This window comes from Schistocerca cancellata, chromosome 3 (genome assembly GCF_023864275.1).
Source record: "Schistocerca cancellata isolate TAMUIC-IGC-003103 chromosome 3, iqSchCanc2.1, whole genome shotgun sequence".
Lineage (NCBI taxonomy): Eukaryota > Metazoa > Arthropoda > Insecta > Orthoptera > Acrididae > Schistocerca > Schistocerca cancellata.
Genome location: NC_064628.1, coordinates 617,852,333 through 617,866,673, shown reverse-complemented (window position 1 = coordinate 617,866,673; position 14,341 = coordinate 617,852,333).

Below are 14,341 nucleotides of genomic sequence, written 5' to 3'. Positions count from 1 at the left end.
TACAGGAAAGTAGTATCACACGAAAGTTGTGAACAAATCAATGAGGATTTGGAGAAAATAAATGTGTGGTGTAATGACTGGCAATTATCTCTCAATATTAGTAAGTGTCATCTACTGCGTATAACAAGGCGAAAATCCCCATTGATGTATGAGTACAAAATAAATGATCAGTCTTAGGAAGCGGTAACATCAGTCAATTATCTGGGTGTGACTATTCGAAATGATCTCAAATGGAATGATCAGATTACATAAGTAAAGTGTAAGGCGAACTGTAGATTGCGGTTTATTGGTAGAATCCTGAAGCGATGGAGTCCTTCGACAAAGGAAATAGTTACAATACGTTAGTTTGTCCAGTCTTAGAGTATTGTTCGTCTGTATGGGACCCTTACCAGTTGTGTCTGATTCAAGAGATTGAAAAGATCCAAAGAAGAGCGGCAAGATTCGTGACTGGTACATTCAGCCATCGAGAGAGCGTTAAAAATCTCATAGAAGGTTTGAAGTGGGACACACTTGCAGATAGACGACGCGCTAAACAGAAGGGGCTGCTCTCTAAATTCCGAAATCCAATCTTCACCGAGGATGTAGAGCATATATTATTACCACCACCTTTCAAATAGCATAATGATCATCATTCAAAGATAAGGGAAATAAGAGCTCATACTGAGACGTTCAGACAGTCGTTTTTCCCTCGCTCGATCTGCGAGTGGGACAGAGGGGGGGAAATATGACCTTGGCGCGAATTGTGCCCTCCACCACATACCGCTTGGTAGCTAGCGGAGTATATATGTAGATGTAGTATAAAATTCTTAACTAAGAACATATGAAATCTGGTAACCAAGCAGCCGGGACCAGTAGCCACCAAGTCTGGCATTTGGATGCTAATGTCATAGGGCTGGGGAAATCTGACAATCAAGCGTCCTGGGCTCATGTCATAGGATCCACCATCTTAGATTCTCATTTTATAGTGCTGAGGAAATCTGACGCCCATGTTGGTTGGGCAAGCATTACAGGGTCTGCCAACTTGGATTCTATTTTAGCATGAGTGACCTGCTTCCAGAAACGGGATAATGTCCCTTCATTGACCTTTTAATGTTATGCTACTTTACACTTAGCACAAATGGACTACAAGAATTTCATGCCAATTTTTGAATTTCCCACCATTTTATATTTAGAGACATTGGGCCACTTTGAATTTCCCAACAAATTTTTGACCTCTAGAATTCTATAAATAGGAGAATTTGGCCTATGTCAGAGGGATGAGGAAGGGGGAAATCAAATACCGGCAATGCCACCCAGTCTCAACCCCATATAGGTATAATATTACTTATAACATGGAATAGTCGTTGAATGTCTATTGAGTAACAAATGCATCAGGGACATTTCAGCCCTTCTCCAACTACCCAAGGCGTCTGGAGGTGATGTGATTATGTAGTGAAAACCTGATGGAACAACCACAGATAAACCAAGACCAGGCAAACTTCAGATAGAGACAGCTGGGGCCGTCAAGCGTTGTAGAGAGTGCTTCTAAAAAACCGCGTATTATCAGCGGAATGAATCATTTATGAGTTCCACAGCGCTCTCAGCACTCCAACAACCACAATGACAGTTCGTACAGAGTTAAACCAAATGGTGTAATGTGGGCGAGCAGCTCATCCTAAGCCTCACATTTCTGTAATCAATACTAAACGATGCTTGGGATGGTGGATGAGCGGAAACGAGTGATTTGGAGCGGTGAATCATGCTATATCCTACGGTAATCAGACAGAACATTTTGGGGCTGACGAATGGGTAGAGAAGGTCATGTCGTCATTTGTAGGGCAGCAGTGAAATGTGGAGGAGGTATTGTTACTGTATATGGGTACTTTTTTAGGGTGTCATGCCCTTATTACGCTAAAGAAAACGCTAAATGAGGGAGGATATGAACACATTATGCGACATTGTGTGCTGCTTGCAATAGTGGAACAGTTCAGAGATGATGATTGTTTGTATCGGTATGACAATGCAGCTTGTCATAAAGCAGCATCTGTGAAGCAATGATTTCTGGACAATAAAATTACTGAAACGAACAGGACTACCCAGAGATTGACCTGAACCCAATAGAACACCCTTGGTATGAACTGGACTCCAGTGTCCTACATCTCTACCTTCTTTCGTTTCAGTTCAGGAAAGATTGGCTGTCATTCCTCCACAGACATTCGTAAACCTCATTCAAAGAGTCCCCAGGAGAGTTAAAGTCGCCATGAAGACAAAAGGTGGAAACACCCAGCATTAATTTCCACTGTTAGGTGTCTGCATACTTCTGATCACAGACTATAGTCCTGCTCCCTTCTATTTTATTTCCGTTACGGTCAGAACTATGTATTACAACTTCAGCCTCTTTCCTGGACAATTTTTTCGCCTTTTTATTACACAGAAAAATAGCACATCGCTTTACATGGAACTCTTATTGAACAATCGAAGGAAACTGGTGCAATGCGCAGTACACTGGTTCCATCCGACCATTCTAATTTAAGTTTCCAGTGGTTTCGACGAACACTGGGATGTTTCGTTTGAACGCAGCCGATTTCCTTCCTTGTCCCTGCCACATACGTTCTTGTGCTTGGTCTCTAGTGATCTCATCGTCTACAGAGCGTTAAATGCTAATCTTTCTTCCTGCGTTCCCTCCAGTCAGTGGGTGTAGGTGAGAGAGACAAGGAATGGTTCCTTACATGTCACCAATATAGCCGAAGAGTAGTCCCAGAGCCACTCCAACGTACTGGGAGTAGAACAAGACGTCACTGACGACCTGTTGGTTGTCACAGACCCAGTTCATCTGCGATGCTACTGTCAGTGAGAACCACGTGTCGTCGTAGTCCCAGCCGTACAAACACTTGGTGACGTTTGCACTGGTGCTGGGGTGGTGAGGGTCAGTAAGGTTGTACATCAGGCATTTGCTGAAGATGTCTCCTTCCCTGCGAGGAGGCAGAAACATTTTATTTTGAAGTAGATGTGTATAGTTACAATTACATATATATACGATTCATCAGCGACTAATCACGGCCTCTGCAATGTCAATGGCCGCATGATCTAAATACAAATCTTCCAACGCCCTTTAAGCACCCTATATTAACTTTTGGTCACGTATGGTTATTTTATATTTCTGTCTATAGATTATAACTTCAAAGGGTGACTGTCTAAGATCATTTTTTACATTTATTTCTCTTTATTGACGGTCCATCAGTAGCTCACGTAGCTAAATAAATGGACCGTTTCCTTCTACAATACATTTCGAAGCTAGTTCTACAATAAACACGAATGCAAACATATTTTTCTTGTTATTTCTTGGAGTTCCTAGTGTAACGAAAAGGTGTGGTCAAACTTTCAGGAACATGGGTCTGGAAATGTTTCATTTCCATAATGCATGTACTGCACTATTTCTGTTCATAATCACATTAATCGTGGTAGACAATCAGAAACATAAGCTATTGGCATTACGTGAAACGTTTTCGAACATGAAATGTTCAAAATACCCTCTTGGTTACGTTTGGTTGCAAAGATTAATTCTTAGGTTCAGAGCCAGAGTATGTTGTTCCAAGAGAACGGAGGTAATGCTGACATGTGCCTCACTTCATCGCTTGTGTTGACATGCTGCTAACCTCTTTGCTCTTCTATCATCAAACAAGCAGCATCAGCTTTTTAGTTCTGATCACGACCTGGTTTTCGGTGCAGTGCAGTGGAAGTATAATCAAATACGGAGTTGGCACACGTCCATTTGCTGTAGGGATTAGCAATGAGAACAGCCGTGGCACTCACGTTTGCATCGGGGGAGATTTCCAGAACGACGGTCCCCCGACAGGACGACGTTCGAAACAACTGACCATTGTCTTAGGAGCATGGGACGTTTAAGTTCACTACTCGCGACTGGAGGACAAGCAGGAGCTTCTTCGTGCAGTTGTCGACAATCCTAAAGCCAGCGTGAGACAGCTAGCTGCGACAAGTAACGTTACCCACATGGCTGTGTGGAGAGTGCTACATCGGCGTATCAGGGGTTCAACGCGACGGCGGATTGATTCCTACCTCCTTGCTAACGTAGGACAGTTTGAACATTTCATTTAGGAAAATGTTTCATGCTATGTTGATACGCTCATTTCCTTATTGTTTCCCAGAATTTATCTAAGAATTTTAGAAATTGAACCACAACATGGAAATAAAGGGTTTACGAACCCACGCCCATATTCTTTACGTTTTATTTTTTTTTTCTGAAAGTTTGGTAATACTTGTTTGTTACACCCTGTATACTAGTGGCTTCGTTACCTGCCGGCGGACAATCATTTCGGTAGTGTGTGTTCCACTACACTCATTTCTTCTGAGCACTAGCTGGGAGCTAACTACTACTAATCTATCCATTAAAACTACCCTCCATCAAATACTAAAGAAAACTTAATAATTATAACAATAATGAGAGAGAACTAATAACAATAAAAATGAGGGAAGGAGTAGAAAAAGTAAGGAAGAAGAAAGAAAGAGATTACAAAAATTTGCAGAGGAGGCAGCAACTATTATGAGATTGTACAAATAAGATTAAGCAATGTCAGTGGCTAGGGGAACCTACGTACACAAGTTTTAGGAGCCTAGTGGAAATTAAAGGCAGCCGGCGTTGTACTGGAGTATTCCCCATTTCGCCACCTGTGTATTAGAGGTACTGAAGATACACTGTGCCATTCAGACTCGACATTAGATCTGAAGGTTCAAAAAATGGTTCAAATGGCTCTGAGCACTATGGGACTTAACAGCTGTGATCATTAGTCCCCTAGAACTTAGAACTACTTAAACCTAACTAACCTAAGGACATCACACACATCCATGCCCGAGGCAGGATTCGAACCTGCGACCGTAGCAGTCGCGCGGTTCCGGACTGCGCGCCTAGAACCGCTAGACCAGCGCGGCCGGCAGATCTGAAGGCACCTCGGCTTCAGAACAAAGACAAGCTGACTTGAAACTTTTTTGCTCCGTTCTAGTCGTATCATCGAGCCTTTTATTTCCTCCGCGGGACGTCACATCCCTGCTCTGGGCACTTGGCAATTGATCTACTTACTCTCGTTCGGCTGTCTGTGAGAATACTGAACTCATTTCATTCATGAAACCAAATTTCAGCTCATTATGCGGTGCATCGTAATGCGAGTACCCTGAAGCAGCTGTCTCCCTTCTGCCATCAAGGACTCATAGACTACACAAACAGCTGTCGGCACCTAGTAGGCAACAAATAAGGATGTGCCGCTCAGTAGGACGCACAGCAGATAACGTGGTGAGTCAAAAGTCTTTGCGCTTTGGACTGGATATGTTACAAGTGACACAAAGATTAACTGTTGTATCGCGATACTGACATGAATCGTGAGAGCTCTGCTGGCGCGTGATCAGTATTTCCAATCTGTTGTATTTATCATAAACTTTGAAACTCAGAAGCGCTAAGGCCCAGGCTAAGACTACTGTGAGAAGAAATTATGCCGCGATTTGAACTGTTTAAGTGCCTATCCAGATTGTTAGAACGCTGAAATATTGCTGGTGGAAGAATATGAGAGTAGTCCCCTCCCCCCCTACACCCACTTCCACACCCGTATCTTGTTAGGTGTGTTTGGGCTAAATAGGCAGAAACCTTGACCTAAGCAACCCAGGTGTTCCTACAATTTTTATTTAGGGACATTAATGGGGAGGGGATGTAGAAATAAACATTACAGTCAAGGAGCATCACCGATGTGTACATGTAATAATTGTCGATTGAGTATTACAAGCTATGGAAGAGTGTTAAAATAAGGTTTCATCAAGTACAGACTCTGTTTACATGGAAGTCATAAAATATTTGGCCAAACTGTTTCGTAAGTGATTATCACTCTTCATCAGTACTTGTCGGACCATCTATTGTTACCAAATGATTGAAATGAAACCCCTGTTATACCAATATTTAAAAAAGAAAATGGAAGTAAGTGTGAGAATTATCGAGGTATTAGCTTGCGTACTTTAGGATACAAGATCTACGGCCAAATAGTAACAAGAATCCTGTAAGGGGCGATCAAAAGTTTACTGCCGAAACCCTACATTTCAGAATCAGTATTCCAGTCAGACAAAATCACCGTGAGTGTTGAGACGTGATCACGTCTTCGGTCGATTAAAAAAGGCCTTGAAGTGTCGGGCGAGGATGTGCAGCAGGCAGTTATAGACTTCTTCACGCAGCAGGACACTGTTTCACCAAACGGGTATCTTGTTGTAGCTGTGGTCTTCAGTCCTGAGACTGGTTTGATGCAGCTCTCCATGCTGCTCTATCCTGTGCAAGCTTCTTCATTTCCCAGTACCTAATGCAACCTACATCCTTCTGAATCTGCTTAGTGTATTCATCTCTTGGTCTCCCTCTACGATTTTTACCCTCCACGCTGCCCTCCAATGCTAAATTTGTGATCCCTTGATGCCTCAGAACATGTCCTACCAACCGGTCCCTTCTTCTTGTCAAGTTGTGCCACAAACTCTTCTTCTCCCCATCCTATTCAGTACCTCCTCATCAGTTATGTGATCTACCCATCTAATCTTCAGCATTCTTCTGTAGCACCACATTTCGAACGCTTCTATTGTCTTCTTGTCCAAACTATTTATCGTCCATGTTTCACTTTCATACATGCCTACACTCCATAAAAATACTTTCAGAAACGACTTCCCGACACTTAAATCTATATTCGATGTTAACAAATTTATCTTCTTCAAAAATGCTTTCCTTGCCATTGCCAGTCTGCATTTTATATCCTCTCTAGACTCTATTAACTTTGTACCAACAAAATTTTATGGAATTTCTTACTTAAAGAATCATATGATTAATTAACACTTCTTGGACTTCAGATTATTAGCAGAAGACTGCAATAAACCCTTCCGATACCAATATTTAAAAAAAGGAAACAAGGAGTGTCCATAACGTCTATCATATCAAAACTCATTAGTTGGTAACTATTAAATTAACGTAATTTGTTGTAAGACGTTCAGCAACTCCCAAAGTTTTCTTTCTTTATCTTTAGTTGCAGATTTAACTTGGAGTGTCTCTGAATGGCATGCACAATCCAAATCTTTGAGAACCGAATCGCAGAACTATCGACGATAGTCAATGACATTGATACCCTTTGTACACGAATCAGTGAATCAATCAGAACTGTCGTTGCATCAATGCTGACACCTGCATGGGCAGAACTCGAATATCGCCTCGATATTGTACGAGCGACGAGTGGAACACACACTGTAATTCTGAAATAAAAAAAAGGCCTTAGTGCTAAACGTTTTACAGCAAACCAAGGTGCTCTAACTCTAATAGTTTCCATGTTATGACTTTGTGAAACGATGGTTGTACTTTAAGGACATCATGTAGCGATAGTCGTGAGATTTATCAAGGTTTCATCTATTTACGTCGGGATACAAAATCTTCCCAAAATAAAATCTATGAAAAAAATTTGCACCACAAAGAATTACCCGAATGGCACGCAAATCGGTAGATGGAAGTACATGCACAGACAAGAAGTGAATGCAAATTCAGAATAAATCGATGACTTATTCAAGAGAAAAAGTTTCAAAGCTGAGCAAGTCAATAACGCGTTAGTTCACCTCTGGGACTTATTCAAAGAGTTATTCGGTATGTCACTGTTTGTTAGAGTTGCTGGATGTCCTCTTGAGATACATCTTCAAAATCCCGGCTGGTTCGAGAGCCCTGCTCGTAATACTCCAATTGTTGAGAGATCCGGCGACCTTGCTGTGTATAGCAACCACGAAGACAAGCTGTAGAAGCTCTTTCTGAGTGTGGGCAGGCGTTATCTGGCTGAAATGTAACTCCAGGATGGCTTGTCATGAAGGGCAACAAAATGGGGCACAGAATATCTTCGATGTACCAATGTGCTCTAACGGTGCTGCCAATGACAGTCAAAAGGGTTCTGCCTTGAAAGGAAATGCCACTCCATCACTCCTGGCTGTCATGCAGTATGGCGGGCGATAACCGCTGTCCAGAGCGTCTCCTGACAGGTCTTCGACGATCATCGGCATTCAGTTTGCAGCATGACTTGAGCCGTGCACGGCTCGTGTTCGTGCCGTTTATTGTTTGTCATCTTCTACTATGGTAGTGCCACCTTGTTTTCTTATTCCATTTACTTGCGTCACTAACGTCCTGCCTTACTTGCCCGTGAGTGGCAGCAGCAGCGCGTATCGATAAGCGCACTGTTGCACCATCTCTGGAGCGACCGATAGTATTTCCGGGTTATCGTGTGTCAGGAGGTCAGTTGGAGACTGACCAGCAGAGCAGACGCGACGGAGCAGCAGTTGCGGGCGGACCTGCAGTAAGGTCGGTCGGTTGGCGTGGAGCAGCAAGAAAGGCCCGGTGCGAGGAGTCGGGCTGGAGCCGCTGGCGGCGTGCACGTGCGGATGGAGTGTGAGGTTCTGCTTGCGAGTGCTACGAATTTCGTCGCCCACCGAACTTGGACATGACAGTTGAGTCCTCACTTAACATACTATCGAGCCTATTTCTTTGCTTGATCCTGGTTGTCGCTTTTGGGACACTCCCGCGAGCAATATATAAGGAGGGTAGGACGTCAAACAGGTAGACTTGGAGCAGGAGAGGCACCACAGGACATTTTAATTTCCGCTGCCTATACTTTTATAAACAAATTCATAAAATTTTGTCACCATGATCAGGAAGGATTCAGGATTCACACTCATAGCATTTGAAGTTAAAAAGCATAACAAAATATATTCTATGTACATGTGAAATGTCATCATTTTTTCACTTACTATTGGCTGCATTTCTTGCTACAGATACACTTTTCCTCATAACTAAGAGACATTCTTCGATGAATTTGGCACAGCACACAAATCATACTTACAGGTGTAATAAACTCTATAATTTATTTAATTTATGAAAAAATGAATGAGCCGTTACATTTTTAAACTTCATGTTTAGATAAAACTCAAATTTTTTAGTTAATTATCGCAATTTTTACGACAGTTTTTAATAGATTCAGAAAATTCTGGAGTTTCATACACCTGTAAGTATAGTTTCCATGCTGTGCAAAATTCATCGAAGAATCTGTTATACTTATGAAGAAAAGTGAACGTATAGCAAGAAATGCAGCTATTAGTAAGTGAAAAAATTATGAAATTTCACAAGTACAAAAAAATTATTTTGTTATGTTTTTGAACTTCCACTGCTATGAGTGTGAATCCTGAATCCTCCCTGGTCATGCTGACAAAGTTTTATGAATTTATTTGTAAAAGTATAGGTATTGGAAATTAAAATGCTGCTTCAAGTCGGCCTGTTTGACGTCCTACCCCGCCTAAGTCGGCTAAGATTTCAGCCGTCTTCCTGTGGAATTTAACTTAATTTATTCCCTGTTATTGAAGTTCACCAACGGTATCTTCTACCTTGTGGCCATTGACGATCCGGTTACCTGCCCTGGTCGTTGACGTAATTTTAGGCAGTGTATTTTCCTCGTGGTGTTGTTGCTGTCCAGAGCGGTGTGTAGTTCGACAGCTGAGGTGTTGTTGGTCGTTGTGAGCGCCAGTAGTCTGTGTGTCGTTGTACTGAAACATTGTGGTCGTTTTCCCGGTTGCGTGGAGCAGGACTGATTTGGTTGATTGGTCAGTCGGCTGTCTGTCGGTTGGGTTGCCTCCAGATTAAGAAGTCGTTGGACAGGCTGCCTGTATTACTAAACGGGCGTTAGTGTTACAATCCCAGGCCGACCCTTGGAAACTTCTGAGCGCCGTTCCTTGTGTATTATGTATTAATTTCCCTGTTTGGGTTTTAGTTATTTCGTTGATGTGTGGATGCCAGCCGAGTATTAATCTCTCTTTAAGTAATGTCCTTATCTTTCCCTTAAGGCATGAGATTATTATTCTTTATTTTATATGAAATGTTTTCAGATACTTCTTCTGCCCTTTAAATTGAAACTCTCTTTTTCTAGGGCTTAAGCCGTTAAATTATTCGTTGGTGAGCGGCCTTCAGCCGAGTTTTAATATCTCTCAAATTAATGATCTTTTCTTGCCCTTAAGATAAATGCTTTGAAATGTTTTAAGATAAGGCCTTCTGCCTTTTGGTTGATTCTCCTCTTGTTGCTTAATATGTGACCTCCAGCATAGTTTCGTTAAAATTGAATTGCTATGGCCTTCAGCCGATTAGATTGAAGATTTAGAAAATATTCTTGGATGAAACCTCCAGAAGAACCTTGTATTTCAATTTTGCTTAGGCCTTGTGTCGGATTTTGAATGTGGCCTTCAGCCGATCTAAACTTAATCAAAGGAGGTCGATTAAAGTTTTGAGTGTTTTGCATTCTTGTTGTAATGTTAGGTGTTGATAAATAAAGTTTGTATGTTGATTGCAACTGACAGGAACTCATTTTGGCCCCTATCCACAACCTAATTCGCTCTGTCCTACTAGCCCAGGCACTTCAAGACTCATCAATGAAAACAGTTATATTCTACTCCGCTCAATGAGATTCCAGGTCGAAAACGTACCTGTAAGCACCCCAGACAGTGGTCGGATGCCACCCTCACTGTCGCCACCCCACATTGCTCGACAGCCATGAGTGAAGGTCTGTAGTGTCACTTACTTTCATGTTTTTGTGTGTCAATGGCGGTAACATTACGGCACAGTGGTATGTCTACTATTATTTTATACCACATTTTGATGCCCTTCATGGCAATCCAGCTTCGGCTTATATTAAAGCAAGATAATGCCCGTCTGCACACAGCGAGAGTTTCTGCTGTTTGTGTTCGTGCTTGCCAAACCCTGCCTTGGCCAGCGAGGTCGCCGGATCTCTGCCCAACTGAGAACGTTTGGAGACATCCCTCTGCCAGTTCGGGATTTTGGCGATCTAACGCGCCAGTTGGGCAATTGGCACTGCATCCCTCAGGAGCACAGCCAACATTTCTATCAATGAATGTCAAGCCGAAGAACTGCTTACATAAGAGCCAGAAGTGAACCAACGTGTTATTGACTCGCTCAATTTCTGAAGCTCTTTCTCTTGAATAAATTATCCAATTCTGAAATTCAAATCCATTTCTTTGGTCGTGTTTGAGTGTATTAAGAAGGCTGCAGAATGTTTTTTTCAGACAAAATCCTATTAAATTCCCATTATGGTTTGACAAGGGGAACATCAACTACAGATTGTATAAAGTGTGTGCCATAAGTAATAGCATAAACTGAAATTGTACGACAGAGGAAGTAAAAACTTGCAAGTAAAAGTCGTAAACGCACCATTTGCAGGTTAACTGCGAATGTCTGCTTACGTGCTTACGAGTCGCCACTGATTTCAGTGTGAAGTATTTTCCTAGTTAGTACGATTTTCAATGAAGTCCCCACCTAAATGGGCTCAAAACGTTGTTGTACCAGCGGATATATCAGGAAAGTCTGTCTGAAATGAACACTGTACATAGGCAAAGCGACCCTTAGAATTTTTATCGATATGAGCAATGAAAGCTTACATAAATTCTCCTAGAGGGTAATTTTTCTGCTGGCGAATGTTTGGGGTTGTATGATCGTGGTCCACGAAACTTTTCAGTTCCTCATGTTTTGTTCTAAGGTGATCTGGTCACCATCAGAGCAGGCAAGATAGCCGATCCCGAAAACCTTCATTGTGTAATTTATTTTTTTATAATGTTCTTAAACGTAACTCAGTCTTTGTTAATGTAATCCGCTGACTTATTTGATTTTAATTACAGCTGAAAACTGAAAAAAGACTGAAATCGAGCCCCATCATAGACAAAGAATCAATCCATATAAACAAAAACATAAATGTTCTTTCGTTCAAAATCGTGTCTCTGAAACTTTTTGACCGATTGCTTCGAAAGTTTGACATAACTTTGAATTTAATACAGGCGTACTTTCACGTAAGTTTTTCTGTAAAATATGATATTTAATGTATAGAAATACTTGTAGCTTTTTGAGAGATTTTGTGACAACGTTATTGTTAAACTTATGAAAAATTATATATTACGTATATTAAAAATATGTATATAAATCACACACGTTTTCCAATGCAACTTTGTGCCAAAATTTCAAAGCATTCGGTCACAAACTTTCGGAGATTTGCGTTTACGGTCATTTACAATTTCCATATAACTACTAACGTTGATGTTCGATTCTTCAAAACCGTAAATCTTCGAAAGTGCTTTACGGATTGCTCTAAAATTTTGACACAATATTGCATTCAAATACTCACGTTTTCATACACCTACTGGAACGCCATCTGATATATATGTAATACATATGTAATAAATGTGGAAACGTCATAAGAATGTAAATGTTGGCTTTCTCAAAATAGTTAATCTACGAAACTTCTCGACCGACTGCTTTGAGATTTTGACGCAACGTTGAATTCCTGCATGGGCGTGTTTTAGATGCCTAAAGGGACAGCATTGTTACAAAAACTCTCAAAATGTACTTTTCCAATTTACTCTAAATTTTTACACGTTACTGTGATAAATGTTTAGGCTCATATAGACTAAATGGTTCAAATAGCTCTGAGCACTATAGGACTTACCTTCTGAGGTCATAAGTCCCCTATAACTTAGAACTACTTAAACCTAACTAACCTAAGGACATCACACTCATCCATACCCGAGGCGGTATTCGAACCTGCGACCGTAGCGGTCGCGCGGTTCCAGACTGTAGCGCCTAGAACCGCTCGGCCACTCCTACCAGCTCATATAGACTAGTTACTTTTGTTTATATTTATATACGATAGTGAAACGTTGTAAGCACACAGGAAATTTGTATTTATGGCTTATTGGTTTATGATTATAATACTACAACAGAATTTGAATTTACAATAACAATAAACAAGGCTCAAAGTCAGAGGGGTGAGAGGAGGGAATGGACACAGAAAATGAGAAGAAGGAGATGGACAGAGAGAGGGGTCGAGGGGGCAGGAGGAGATGGAGAGAGGAAGGGGGAAGGAGGTGATGGACTGAGAGAGAGGAGGCAGGGAAGAGAAGGGGGGGAGAAGATGGGTACAGAGAGGAGGTCAGGGAGCTGGAGAGACAGGGAAGAGAAGGATATTAGGGACGCATGTCATATTCCCATATATATATATATATATATATATATATATATATATATAACGTGTGCTTTCTCTTTTCTTTCTTTTCCATTTAAGCAGACTGAGCCACAGTGAAACGTGGTCGGATACAGCTACTAGAACAATAAAAATGTGGTTTGAAATGCATGTTAGCATATTCTTTGAGTCTGTGAGCCTTATGACGTTCTTGGTATTTAACTACTGTTGCTGCACTGAAGAGAAACGTTTATTTAATTCACTAATAAAAACGAAGCTCAGCTTGTTTCCTTCATCAGAGATGCTGAGTTGCCTGTTAATTGGAACACTAAGGGCTCCCTGTGATTCACACTATTTCCATTTGTGACGTATCGTGAAATGTCTGTAATTGTTTGGTCGTCTTGAAAAGAAACACTGGGCAACGACTTGGGATCCACAGAGGACGATGCAAACAAACTCCGTCTGTGCTTTCATTTCTTGAAGCGGCTAGCTGCTTAACATAATAAAACGAAAACTTAACGTTGAAAAGGATTCACCGTGTAAATCATTAACATATCTATTGTTTATAAATTCCAGCAACATTTGATATAGATACCTAGTTTATGTTTGGTAGAGATAGCACAGAAGGTCATGTACGTTGGAGAGAAACAAAGTAAAGTGTTGCGACTGCACTTACCTTGGGATTGTAATATTCTTCCACTCCTCCAATGTGAGATTTGTACGTTCTATGCCAGGTACATGGCACCAGTGATTGGGCGTATCGACTGCGAGATATAGCACAGAGACATTTAGCATGTTCAAGCATTGTGCAAAGCAAATAAAAATGACGGTGATCCTTGTCTGGAACTTCCCTCTGGACCCAATGGAGTCCAGTACATCCTCAAACGCGGGCGCAACCCTAGGTTTCCCGAAGCTCCCTGCTGTTCCGTCCGCATCCTGTAAATGAGCAGCACGCTACATTACACACTGTATGTGGCAAGTCCTACGGCAGAATAGCTGCTTACAAGAACTACAGATGACATAAACAGGATTACAAACAACAGGTAGTCTACAAGCGGAGCAGGAACACTACCGAATAAACTTGAGAGGTTGTTCAGGGATATTTTATGGGTATTTTTGTGTACGGGGCCCATGATGTCCGATGGATTTTATAATGTAACTGCATTTCGTTCGATTCCTTATCCTAGTTATCTTTGCAACCGTTTGGCACTGTCTGCATAACGGTATAAATGTCGATGGCACAAGCCGCGCGTGCTGTTTGGAAACAATTTTTTTTTTCTTCTCGCTCAAGATAATTT